Raw genomic sequence first — 13,395 nt, 5'->3', positions numbered from 1 at the left:
TTTTTTCCGTTTTCTTTTAATATAGGATTAAGTAGCTTTTATAATTAATTAATTAGTTTAATTTTTCATATTATAGGTAATTTAGGATTTTGATTATTAGGATTTTTAATGAAAAAAAAAAAGAAAAAAGAAAAGGAAAAGAAAAGAAAAAAAGAATTTGAAAATAGAAGGGTTGGTGTATTTTCAGAATTGGGACTCAAATTAGAGCCCAAACCAGTCCAAATTCCGCCCTTGCCCGTCTCCAAGTCCAGGCCCAAAGCCATTTAACCCGGTCCATCCCAGATGACCTCCAAACGACCCCGTTTTTGCCTCAATCCATCACAGCCGTTGGATTTTCATTATCCAATGGCCCGGAACTCCTTTGTACCTTACTATATTAATGTCCGAAGAGACCGACCCCCCCTATCGGACCCCTCTCACTTCGTCTCCTTCTCTCTCAACATTCAAACCCTAGTCGCCCTATACTCCACCGCCGCTCCACCGCCTGCCGCCCGCCGAAAATCGCCTACGGCGGCGGCCGGTGGCCAATCGCCTCCATTTTTACACCACAGATTCCCCTCCATCTCCTCCTTCCAAATCTCCACTCCTCTTTCCTCGAATCTCCGCCGAGCTCTTCGAATCTTGAATCGAAAGAGCCGGCCAAAACCATAAGTCGTCCAAAAATTCCCAAATTGACACCATGGGAACCCCGTCCTATCCTCATCCTAAATCCCCAACCAATTTTCTTTGAACCCCCACTGAATGACTCGAATCTTGGGTCTAAGATTCAAACCAAAAAAAACCCTAAACCCCTTTTTTCTCTTTCGCTAATCGGAGTTTTGGTCAAATGGACTTCAAAACCTTCATTAATTGACTGTTCTCTTCAAGAACAGTCAATTAATGTTGGTCCAAAGTCCATATTGCTTCCAGAATTTTGGACGAGACCCTGTTTCGATCCTGGGCCGATTTTTGATCGGGTAAAAACCCTTTTCTTCCTTTCTTCTAATCGTTTGATTTTGGTTTCTGTTTTGTCTCTTCTTTGCATGTTTATTTTTTTTTTTTAACAGCATGATTAGGCTTTTGTTTGCCCTTTTTTGTGTTAGTTGATTAATTCCTGAAGTTCCTACGAATTAAAGCATGTTTAAAAGTTCAGACTCGTCCTAGGTTTATCCGTCTTTGATTTTGATCTGGTAGTTTCTTTTCCCCTTCTTTTGCTTGTTTAATTTTTTATTTCTGTTTCCCATCTGCAGACTGTTCTTGTTTTTAGCAGCATGTTTAGGTTTCTCTTTTAGTTTCGAATTGTTTCCTCTTCTTTGTCTAATTCGTTTTAAGTTTCATTAAGCAAATTGCATAAGTTTAGATATCAGGTTAATTGTTAACTCTCATTTACTTCCTTGTTTATTGCTAATTCTATCCTTAATTTGTGTTTGAATGCAATTTTCCTTTTAAAGACAATGCATGTTCATTTACTAATTAATTTAGTTTTAGCCTTAAATATTGCATCAGCACTTCTCTTTGAATCATTTCATTTAGGTTTTACCCTTTGTATGAACATCAGTAGGACTTAAGGGACCTAAGTAAATATAGAAAGAATCTGAAATAAGCAGTAACTTAAAGGGTAAAACTGGATTTTTACTTAGGCTAAAATCAGAAGGTTCTAGTATTTAGGACAGATGTCCCTATCCTTAGCAAAAATGCTGATATTGGATAAGAAAAAGGACATACAGCTATCAAAAGGTGCTGTACTATTCTGAAATTTTAAAATTAGGCGAGAATATTCTCTTTTTAGATGCTCTTTAGGCACTCTATATAAAGAAAACATTCACTCACTCACACACAGATTTTTCCAGCACTAATTTACTGCACAAAAAATCATTCTCTCTTCTGCTGAAAAGACTAAGTTTCAAACCTTGAGAAAAACTTTCCCCCTTGGTTTTCTGAAAAGCTGAAAATGACTTGAAGTAGAAGAACTTCTCTTGGTCTTCTTGAGTTAAAATCTCTGGGTTCTTGAAAGTTGAATTTGGATTGTGATTTGGCTGTTGCTTACTGCTTGCTGTTGTTCACCATATTCTGGAAAAGTTCAACTATTTAGTGACCTTTATTTGGTCCTTGTTTGAATCCTCTCTAGGTATTTAACCATGTTTTGGCTATGAGAATGACTCTACTTGTGCAATCTGAAGTTATTCATGACTATGTGTGTATAGATGTATGTGTCAACAGTAGAAATTAATGTGTTTGTTCATTATTCTTCATCAGTTTTTCATATGTCTTTCCGTGCATTTCAGTATGTAGAAAAATGTTGTTAAAATAGCATGAGTAGCTGTATCTTATGACAGTATTTAGGCTTGGTTTATAATGCTTTCTTTCTCTCCTTCGTCTGATTCCTTTTAGTCCAAAATACTGCTTTCATTTGTCTTTTGACTGTTTGATCATAAGCGGTAGCCTATTGGTTTAGCCACCAGTTGGTTGGACCAATTGGTTCTGAAAGCTTTTAAGGAAGGATTTACATGTTCTGGGAATGAAGATGAGGCTGCTAGGATTTTGAGCTGAAATCTTTAATGATTTATGTGTTTTAACCTTCAATATGGTTAAACTCATGAACAACCATCTTTTTTTATTATTATTGCATTCTTAAGATTTAACTTAGGTCTGTCAAGGTAGTATGACTGAAGTAATCTTGTGAATCTGACATTTTTCATGGCCAGATCCATGAGAAACTTAGGAAACAAGGCTGATTTAGCCACAAGAAGTCTCATGTTGGGAGCCTGGGCAAGTAGCTTTGTGAGAAGCAGCTCAATAGCTGGCCTCTTGCAGATGTTGTGCCTTGGATTTGAAAGAAGTGATGAAAAGGATTCTGGAATCAGAAGGAACCTTCATTTTTATTTTTACCTTTCTTTTAGAGATTTCTTTTAGACATTAGCTGTTAATGTGCTGATTCATTAGGAGTAAAAATTTTATTGTATAAATTTTTGGACGTACAAGGTTGTAAACGGACTGTTAATTTTCAATTTATGTTTAAGTAGGTTTTCAATGTTATAGTTTCTTCTGCAATGAATATACTTGGGGTTGTGCGTAATTGTAAACTGAGCTATATTTGCAAACAAACCCAAGTCTTGGGATCATCGAGCAAATCTGACCTAGGTGATTGGGCCTGGGTCACAAGCACAAACCCAGGATTTACCTCATAGGTCATGGCATAAATATGACGTTGTTTGCAAATCATACGTATTGTGATTAACATTCAATTTTGGTGGTTGTGAATCTGGATTTCTTTAACTCAAATAGAATATTTCTTTTGTAGTTACTGATTTTTGTGTATACCATGGTTAAAAATGCAAAAAGGGTAGATAGGCCCAGCCAGGAAATTTAATAACTGGGCCCGCCTGATTTTGGCCCAAAGTGGGCACAAACTTGTCTAAATTCTCAATAAAGGCAAAAGCTCTTAAGTTCTTTCTCTAATGGGCGAAGTCTTAGGCCCAAATGCAGCTCCATTTAAAAGCTGAACCTTTCTTCTTAATTTAACTAAGCCCAGATTTCCCATTTCTAGTTAAAAGACCTCTTGGTTTAAGCTTCAAAATTAGTGGTCTTAACTAAATAAAATGAAACCCCCTTTAGTAATAATAGCTTGGGGTGTGCAATATACGAATATAATCTTTAATTTATGGCCCTCATATAGATATATTAATTTGGAAATGCATTGAATACTCGTAGTTTGCTTTAGGCTCAATTTAGGCTAGTATTGTGATTATGTATACGTTCGCGTAACATAATTGCAAATTTAATTCTTAAAAGACTCGAGGGATGCGTTCGCGCAACTTCAACTAAACTTTTCTTAATAAAATAAACAAAGCGTTATTAATTGTGGACACGTTCGCGTGACCTGATTTTTGACGCGCCAAAAGAAAAGAGTATACGTACGCGTAACTCAATTCTTTAATTACGAATAAATCAAGTTTTTAAAAAGCGGTAAAAAGATAATTGCACATAGGTCTTAAAAATGAGTAGTTAAACAATATAAGCCAAATAATAATCACTAAGCGACCGTGCTAGAACCACGGAACCCGGGAATGCCTAACACTTTCTCCCGGGTTAACAGAATTCCTTATCTAGAATTTTTGGTTCGCAGACTCTTTAAAAATAAAACTTCCTCGATTTGGAATTTAAAATAAACCGGTGACTTGGGACACCATAATTTATTCCAAGTGGCGACTCTAAAAATAAATAAATAATCCCATTTCAAATAATGTCACTTAAATTGGAAAAACTCCCTTATATACTCTTCCTCTCGGGGTGTGTGTAAAAAAGAGGTGTGACAGCTCTGGCGACTCTGCTGGGGAAAAGAACCCAGAACTTCCGGTTCAGGGTTCAAGAATTCGAGCTTGTTAATGCGATTTATATTTGGCTTTATTGTAGATATTACTGTATTTTGTGGACTTAATGTGTTAATTGTCATTTACCGCTTTGATATTACTTGAACTGTATTTAAATGTCTTCTTACGCCACCCATCTGAGTCTTCTGAAAATGGTGCACACGTTCGCGTGGCCCGCTTTTCTGTAGAAATTATACCAAATAAGACGGGACTGGGCAAGCAACAAGGCCGGGCAGACTTTCATGCTCCCGGTACGTTGCCCCCTCCTCGACCCCAGTTGTCCGCTCGGGTAACCCAAGTCTAGACCACAAACCCGAGGTTTTAAACTTAGAATAACGCAACCTCATGCCGGATCCCTGGTAGGAATGATTGTTTGCCTCACGTGCATTTGACTTTGGGGACTCAACACAGGGGTTGGGTCTGTCTAGGACAGGTGTACCCAAATAAAGACCATCCTGATGCATCCTACGTGCTATGTGAATATTTATTCGTTTGGGCCTGCATGTTGACCGGTTAGGAAGAGGAAATAAAGAGAAAAACCAAGAGTGAGGTAGGATAGAAAATTTACTCGGTTTCTAAAAATCCCAGTATTTGAAAATATCCCGAACTCTGTCGTTTTTTTTTTGAAAAAAAAAAGAGAAAGGAAAATGTATTTCAAAAAAAAAAGAGTCAAATATCACGTTTTTATGACAAAACTGCCCGAACTACGCAGGTCTGATTCTCACCGGATGTGGGATACGTAGGCAACCCACATAAGGTTCGGCCTCATTTTTTACCAAATAATATAATAAAAGGTGTTTCAGGGTTTTGGTCAAAACAATAAGCCGACCCAGCTTCAATTGTATTTAAGTCGTTTCTCCCCGGAATAGCTTTAGATTACATTCCAATTGTCGAAAGGCTATTTTCGGGAAGAACAGGCAAAAGGTGTCTTTTCCAATAAAATACTTACCCCCAGCCTCAAAATTCGTTTGGAATTGTGAAGGGGCCACGTTTGCAAAAATGACCATTTTGCTAACATAGCAATAAAAGGGGTCCTGTCCGTTGATTTTTGTTTCCTAGTAAAAACTTGTTTTAGCAAAAAGGTCCACAAGAGTCAACCCTAACCTTAACCCTCCACATGTACAAATGAATACCATCCAGGAATCATCGCAATCTGTCATAGAAAGGGCTCGGATGCAGCTACGCAAGTGGTGGGGTGATTTGGATGAAGATGGCCAACTTTGGGTAAAAGAGCGGTTGGGTTCCCTGGTAGACATCATGCCATCAAACCCCGGGAGGATTTAATTAAAGCCTTGGTAACTTTTTGGGACCCCGTCCACAATGTGTTCCGCTTCTCGGATTTTGAGCTCACCCCCACTCTGGAAGAAATGGCTGGGTATATTGATTTTGGCCAAGAGTTGAGAAAGCAACAACTCATATTCCCCAGGGCTCCATCAGTGCATAAGTTCTTCGATCTTCTGAATATCAGCAAACAAATAAACAAGGCCCGCATAAGCAAAGGGTGTTGTTCTTTCTACTTCCTGTATTTCAGGTTCGGGCACTCTGCCGGGTTTGAAACACATGAAAAGGGGTTGAGTAACAAACAAGACAAGAGCATATGGCAAATTCATCTTCGGTTTGCTTTTATCGTGGCATTTCTAGGGATCATGGTATTTCCGAATTTTAAGGGTACAATAGACCTTCGTATGGCCAGAATCGCACAGGTCCTCGTCGACAAAAAAGATCACACACTTGTCCCATTAGTGCTGGCGGACATTTACCGGGCATTAACATTGTGCAAATCTGGGGGTCAATTTTTCGAAGGCTGCAATTTTCTTCTTCAGATGTGGATGATCGAACACCTTCGCCGTCACCCTAAGTTCATGAGATATGCCTCAGACGGGGACAATTTCATCAAAAAGTATGAGGAAAGGGTGGAAGATTATAAACCACCGGAAGTGTTTGAAGCATGGGTTTCCTATTTGAGAAAATTGAGAGCAAATCAAATTGAATGGACCGTAGGATGGATCCCAATAACAGAAATCATATACATGACCGCTTCAAAGGGCTACTTGATGATGATGATGGGAGCAAGGAGTATACAACCATATGCACCACAAAGAGTTCTGATACAACTGGGAAGATATCAGGTGATACCCGAAGAGGCAGACCTAAGCACTCAAGTCATTGAACTACACCCGGAAGCAACGATACCCGAGGCTTTAGTTCAAAGGGACTGGAATTGTTGTCGGTATCTAAAAAGTAACACCCAGGTCCCACACCCAGCTAAGGGCGAAGTTGATCCCAATTATGCTACTTGGTTTGAAAGGAGTTTCTATGTGAACAATGAGCCGGAGCCCGAGCCCGAACTCGTGAGGCCCACCAAAAGGCCCCATGTTCAAGCCTTTGATGACAAAATTCAAGAAAGGTTAGCCTGGGGGGAAAAGGAAAAGGAATATCAGGCCACCATTCACGATCTGCGAGAAGAGTTGAGAAGTGTCACCTTCAACAACGATTTACAGGCACAAGAGGCTGAGGGTGAGAGGAGAAGATTGGTTCGAGAAAATGAAGCTCTTAGAGCCCAGGTTCAACAGCTAAAAATAGCAGCTGAGAACCCGGGCAGAAGCAGGAAAGATGAAAGGCTCATTTACAACCTTACTCAAAAGGTGCATGACTATGAAAATGACCTGCAGAAAGCTGAGACTGAACTAGCAAAAGCACGAACAAGGTTGGCTAAAAGTGCCGAGGGGCGTGCAGCTTTCATTCAACAGATGCAAGAAAGATATGAAAAAGGGGTCACAGGTTGGGAAAAGGAGATTAGCAGCCTAGAAGGTGAAATGGCAAAACAAGCCAAAAATTTTAAATCTGAGAGAGAGCATTGTTACGCCTTAATGGCGCGGTTGGAAGGGGATTTGCAGCACTTGCAAGAGCAAAATCACGCTGCCACCCAGGTCTTAGAGGCTAGATCCCGGAAGATTGGGCGTTTATTGCAAGAAAAGGGCATCATAAGAGAGAGAGCCGAAGGATTGCTGACTACATCACAATGAAATGCAGTGCATGTGAGGACATGACCAGGTCCATGTTTTTCGCCACTGCAATGATCTTTGTCCGTCAGGTAATGGAAGATCTCTATCGGCTCCAAGATGACATGGCAAGTAGGCCCGCTGCAAGACCAGTTGGTGTTCCTAGGGCAGGGTTGGAGGCATTGATGTTTTCCTGATTGTATTTTCTTTCTTTTTTTTCGAGTCTGTATTTTCATGTTTCGAGTATGTTTTCAATTCCTAGGAAAGGCATGTCCTCAGTCTTAGAGTCTTAGAAAAAGTATGTTTTGAATTTCAGTAAAGTTGTATTAATGAAAATTTGAAAAAAAAAATAACACAAAAATTGTTCTTTTTCGTATTTACTTCTTGAACTACGTTATGATCTGATTCGCGCGGCGTCGTGATACGTAGGCAATCCTCATCGGATGCGGTCATGTTTTTGTAAATAATAAAAGAGGGAAAAAACCATAAGAAAAAAAAAACAAAAAGAAAGAAAGAGGGGCAAAGAAAAACAGAAAAGATGAGAGGAAATAAAAGGGAGGAAATAGGAAGCATTAGAAGGTCAAGAAAAAAAAAGGAGAAATTGGGATAAGTAAAGCCGGGATGAAACATGCAACCGTTGCAAACATTTAGAAACATATTTAACTGAATAGGTGCATCACACCCCCAACGTGCGATTACCTATGTGTTATTTGTTTTAAACTAACCGTTTGGTTGCTGTGATTCTAGTCCAGATCTTTATAGAACAGTGGTTGGTTTTTGTGGTAATCTGGCTTCGCACCCATACTTTACAAGATCGAAAGGAAGCATTGAGATGTCTTCAGAAATAACTCTGCCAACAGTTCCCATCATGGAGGACAGTCCGATCTCGGGCATCCCAACCTCAGAATCGGTAGCTGCCGAAGAAAACAGAATCCTGCGTCTTCGTGTCATGGAAATGTGGGATGCTTGGGCAAATGGAAGAGAGCCTCCAAGCGCAATCCCGGGATTCCCTGAACTCTTTCCTAAAGCAAGCGGTATCTCTACTGTCCCGATCAGTCACCCAAATACACCACTAGGACACCCAACTATCTCAGCTCATTTTGTGGGAACACCTTCTGAGGTTCGCCCCCAGGTGTTAATGTCCGGTGCAGCTTCAAATATCTTCACCGCTCCAACTGCGAGGAGCCGGTGGAAAGGAAGAACTCCTCATGGCCTATTTCGGAGAAAGTCTGGTTGGCATCGCATCTGAATGGTACATGGACCAAGATATATCCCGCTGGCACATCTGGGATGATCTTGCTAGAGATTTCGTCAGGCAGTTCCAGTACAACATTGATATTGCTCCAGACAGGAACTCATTGACAAACTTGAAGAAGAAATCCTCAGAAAGCTTCCGAGAGTACGCGGTTAAATGGCGTGAGCAGGCCTCCAGGGTAAAGCCTCTGATGGATGAGGTTGAAATGGTCATAGTTTTCCTCCAAGCCCAAGAAGTTGACTATTTCCAAAATATGATGTCCGCAATGGGTAAACCGTTCGCAGAAGCCATCAAGATTGGCGAAATGGTTGAAAGTGGGTTGAAAACGGGTCGAATTCTAAGCTAATCCGCTATCAGAGCTACCTCCCAAGCCATTCAGGGTGGGTCTGGAGGAGTAGCGAAGGGCAAGAAAAAGGAAGAAACATCCATGGCAGTGTCGGGTGCAAGAAAACACCGTACTCCCCGATCCCTTTTCTCAGAAAGAACCCTGCAGCACTATTACCCCCACCAAGACCTGGCCTATGCCCCTTAGCCATACACGGTCATGAATGCTCAACCTTATGTCCGGCCACAACAACAAGCCAACTGGAATCAAGCCCCATTTCCTAGAAACCAGCCTCCTTACCAAACCCACTACCACCCCCAGCCTCCACAAAACAATTTCCACCCTCGTGAACCACCCAAGAGGCCAAATTTTACACCAATCGGTGAATCCTACTCCAGCCTGTTACCAAAGCTTGTTCAAATGGGTCTGCTACAGCCTGTTCCTCAAACCAGGCAAAACCCAGCATCACCCGCTTACAGAGCTGGTGCCCGATGTGCCTATCACTCAGGGGCAGAAGGGCATGGCACAGATGATTGATGGACTCTGAAGAGAGCCGTGGAAAACTTGATAGAACAAAGGAAGATAGTGCTAAGGGATGAAGATATTGCCAATGTGACCAACAACCCACTGCCGGCCCACAACAACGGGCCGGTAATCAGAATGATTTGTGAGGACAAGGAATTTGACCCAGTGTTGAAGGCCATCATTGCCATCGCTGATGTAGAGAAGAAACCAAAAGCTGCTCCGAAGCAAGACAAAGGGGAGAAAAAGAACAAAACTATCCCTCCATAGTCGGAGAAGAAAATTAAAGTTGAAACTGGGGCAACGCCTCCCATAGATGTTGTTCTCTATGTCCCTCGAGGCCGCAAAGAAAAGTAGATGACATTGAGTCCTCCTAGGAGATTCCAGCTGAACAAGAAAACCCAAATATATGTGCCCAAGGGAGCTTATGTGATGCGGGGGCCAATTAATCCACCAAGGCTGAGTGAGCCCGTGGTTATTGGCCGCGCGCCACAGAAGCCCATGACAGATCCTGCTGCGGTGCCCTGGAATTACCACAAATCGTTGGTGACCTATAAGGGCAAAGAAATCTCAAGAGAAGTTCAAGAAAATAACCCGGCTGAAAAGTATTTCAATTTGGAAGAGGTGAACAATGCCACTAGAAAGCGCTTCCCATCTAAGAAGCCCGTGAGTGCCGAAGAAGCGGAAGCCTTCTTTCAAAAGAAGAAAATTGCGGATTATGAGGTGATCGACCAGCTTCGAAAATCTCCCGCACAAGTCTCCTTGTTATCTCTGTTGATGAACTCCACTGAACATCAAAAGGTATTGATCAAAACCCTTAACGAAGCATATGTGCCTGTTGAGACTTCTATAGAGCAGTTGGAGAGAATGGCAGAAAGATTTTTCGCAATCAACCAAATCTCCTTCAGCAAAAATGATTTGCCCCCAAAAGGGGCCGCACACAACAAAGCCCTTCACCTGACAGTCAAATGCGAAAGGTATTATGTGAAAAGGGTTATGTTGGACGGTGGTTCTTTGGTAGATATTTTCCCACTCTCCACTTTGCAACGCATGGAAATCGGCACCGAGAGAATCCGACCCAACAATGTCTGTGTACGTGCTTTTGATGGCATAAAAAGGGACACAATAGGAGAGATTGATCTGATCCTAACCATCGGCCCAGTAGACTTCGAAGTAACCTTCCAGGTTTTGGACATGGACACTTCTTACAACTTTCTTTTGGGAAGGCCGTGTATTCATGCAGCGGGGGTTGTACCTTCTACTCTCCACCAGATGGTGAAGTTCGAGCATGAGGATCAAGAGATTGTGGTCCATGGGGAAGATGAGCAATCTATTTATCAGGACCCGTCAGTCCCGTGTCTTGAAGCAAGAGAGGGGAGTGAGCACATAGCCTATCAGGCTTTTGAGATTGTGGTTGCGGACTAGTGCGAAGAAGGAAACCCTTGCCCCCAAACCTTCCTTTCTAATGCATCAATCATGGTGGCTAAAGAAATGATCAGGCACGGCTACAAACCTGGGAAGGGGCTTGGGAAGTCACTGCAAGGAATAGCTGAACCTATCACCCTGACCGCCAGTGAAAAGTTCTTTGGGGTAGGTTTCCGACCCACTCCAGCTGATGTGAGATGGGCAGATCATAGAAAGAATGATGGTTGGGTTTTGCCTCAGCCAGTGCCACATCTGTACAAAACATTTGTTAAGCCCAAATACAATGAAGAAGAAGAGGATGAGGCTTTTACAGCCGAAGAGATTGAAGAGATCTGTTGGGCAATGAGGAAGATATTATATGAAACCCACATGGTCCAGCCGGGGGAAGGCTCAAGCACCGCTGAGGTGCTATACATGGGACCTGAGGCAAAACTGCAAAACTGGAAGGCTACGCCATTCCCAATCAGGCGGGAGTCCCGGTAGACTTGTCCTGCCACCTTTTCTTCATCACGAGTTATTCCAGGGTGTAACTCGGATGTTTTCTTTAGTTTCATGTCTTTTAATTTCCAATGTAAACCCTGTTATCTTCCAAATCCAATGAAATAAAATCAATATTTCATCGTCCATCTTTCTTTATTCCTTCTGATTTTGTTATTTTTATTTCTTCTTTCAGTTCTAATAATGCGGCTTTAAATAACATGACATGCTTGCGGACTTCATGTCCAGATCCAGACACGCTGTCTAACTGCGAAATAATGAACCAAGAGCCAGAATATGACGAAGAAGAGGCTTTTAGGGAAATAAATCAAGAACTGGAACAATTTGAGAATAAACCTAAGCCGAACTTAGACGACACTGAGCCGGTTAATTTGGGTAGTGCTGAAGAAATCAGGGAAACCAAGATAAGCATTCACACAGATGAAAAAACCCGGGATGCATTAATCCAACTCCTGCTTGAGTTCAAAGATGTGTTTGCTTGGTCATATGATGATATGCCAGGACTGAGTGTCGATTTGGTGGTTCATAAGTTGCCAACTTACCCCGATTGCCCCCCAATCCAGCAAAAGCAAAGGAAATTTAAAACTGATGTTAGTGACAAGATCAAAGAAGAAGTCACGAAACAGTTGAAAGCAGCGGTGATCCGAGTGGTCCGGTACACCACATGGCTAGCCAATGTAGTCCCAGTGCTGAAAAAGGACGGGAAGACCCGAGTGTGTGTGGATTACAGAGATATAAACAAAGTCAGTCCCAAAGATCACTTCCCTCTGCCAAACATCCACATCCTTGTTGATAACTGCGCCAAACATGAGATACAGTCCTTCATGGATTGTTACGCAGGATATCACCAGGTGTTGATAGATGAAGAAGACGCGGAGAAGACAGCTTTTACCACACCTTGGGGTACATACTGTTACAGAGTCATGCCATTTGGTCTGAAGAATGCTGGGGCAACATACATGAGGGCCATAACTGCCATTTTCCACGATATGATGCACCAAAAAATAGAGGTGTATGTGGACGACGTAATCATCAAGTCCAAAACCCAGGATGACCATGTCCGAGACCTGAGAAAATTCTTTGAGCGGTTGCGCAAATATGATTTGAAGTTAAACCCAACCAAATGTGCGTTTGGAGTCCCATCGGGCAAATTTTTGGGCTTTATAGTCAGCCGGAGAGGTATTGAGTTAGATCCAACAAAGACAAAATCTATCTAGGGTTTGCCTCCTCCGAGAACCAAGAAAGATGTGATGAGCTTGTTAGGCAGATTAAACTATATCAGCCGGTTCATTGCTCAACTGACATCCACGTGTGAACCCATATTCAAATTACTGAAGAAAGACGCGGCAATCAAGTGGACGAATGAATGTCAAGAAGCTTTTGATAAGATCAAAGAGTATCTATCCAATCCACCGGTCTTGGTCCCACCTGAACCAGGGAGGCCTCTGTTCTTGTACCTAACAGATCTTGGAAAACTCTTTTGGCTGTGTCCTCGGGCAACATGATGTAACCGGAAAGAAAGAGCAGGCAATCTACTTTTGAGCAAGAAGTTTACCAGCTATGAAGCTAAGTATACTTTGTTGGAAAGAACCTGTTGTGCATTAACTTGGGTCGCTCAGAAGTTGAGACATTATCTGCAAGCCTACACCACTTACCTCATAACCAGGTTGGATCCTTTGAAATACATATTCCAGAAACCAATGCCCACAGGGAGATTAGCAAAATGGCAGATTCTGCTCACTGAATTTGACATAGTCTATGTCACTCGCACGGCAATGAAAGCCCAGGCATTGGCGGATCATTTGGCTGAAAACCCGATTGATGATGAATACCAACCTTTGAACACTTACTTCCCGGATGAACAGATAAATTCGGTCGAGGCAATATCCGAGGATACTACTGCGTGGAAGATGTTCTTTGACGGAGCAGTAAACGCAAGAGGTGTGGGAATTGGGGCAGTCTTGATCTCACCTACTGGACAGCATTACCCAGCCACAGCCCGGCTTTGGTTTTTCTGCA

Source organism: Nicotiana attenuata, chromosome 9 (genome assembly GCF_001879085.1).
Source record: "Nicotiana attenuata strain UT chromosome 9, NIATTr2, whole genome shotgun sequence".
Classification (NCBI taxonomy): domain Eukaryota; kingdom Viridiplantae; phylum Streptophyta; class Magnoliopsida; order Solanales; family Solanaceae; genus Nicotiana; species Nicotiana attenuata.
This window is presented reverse-complemented; position numbering follows the sequence as displayed.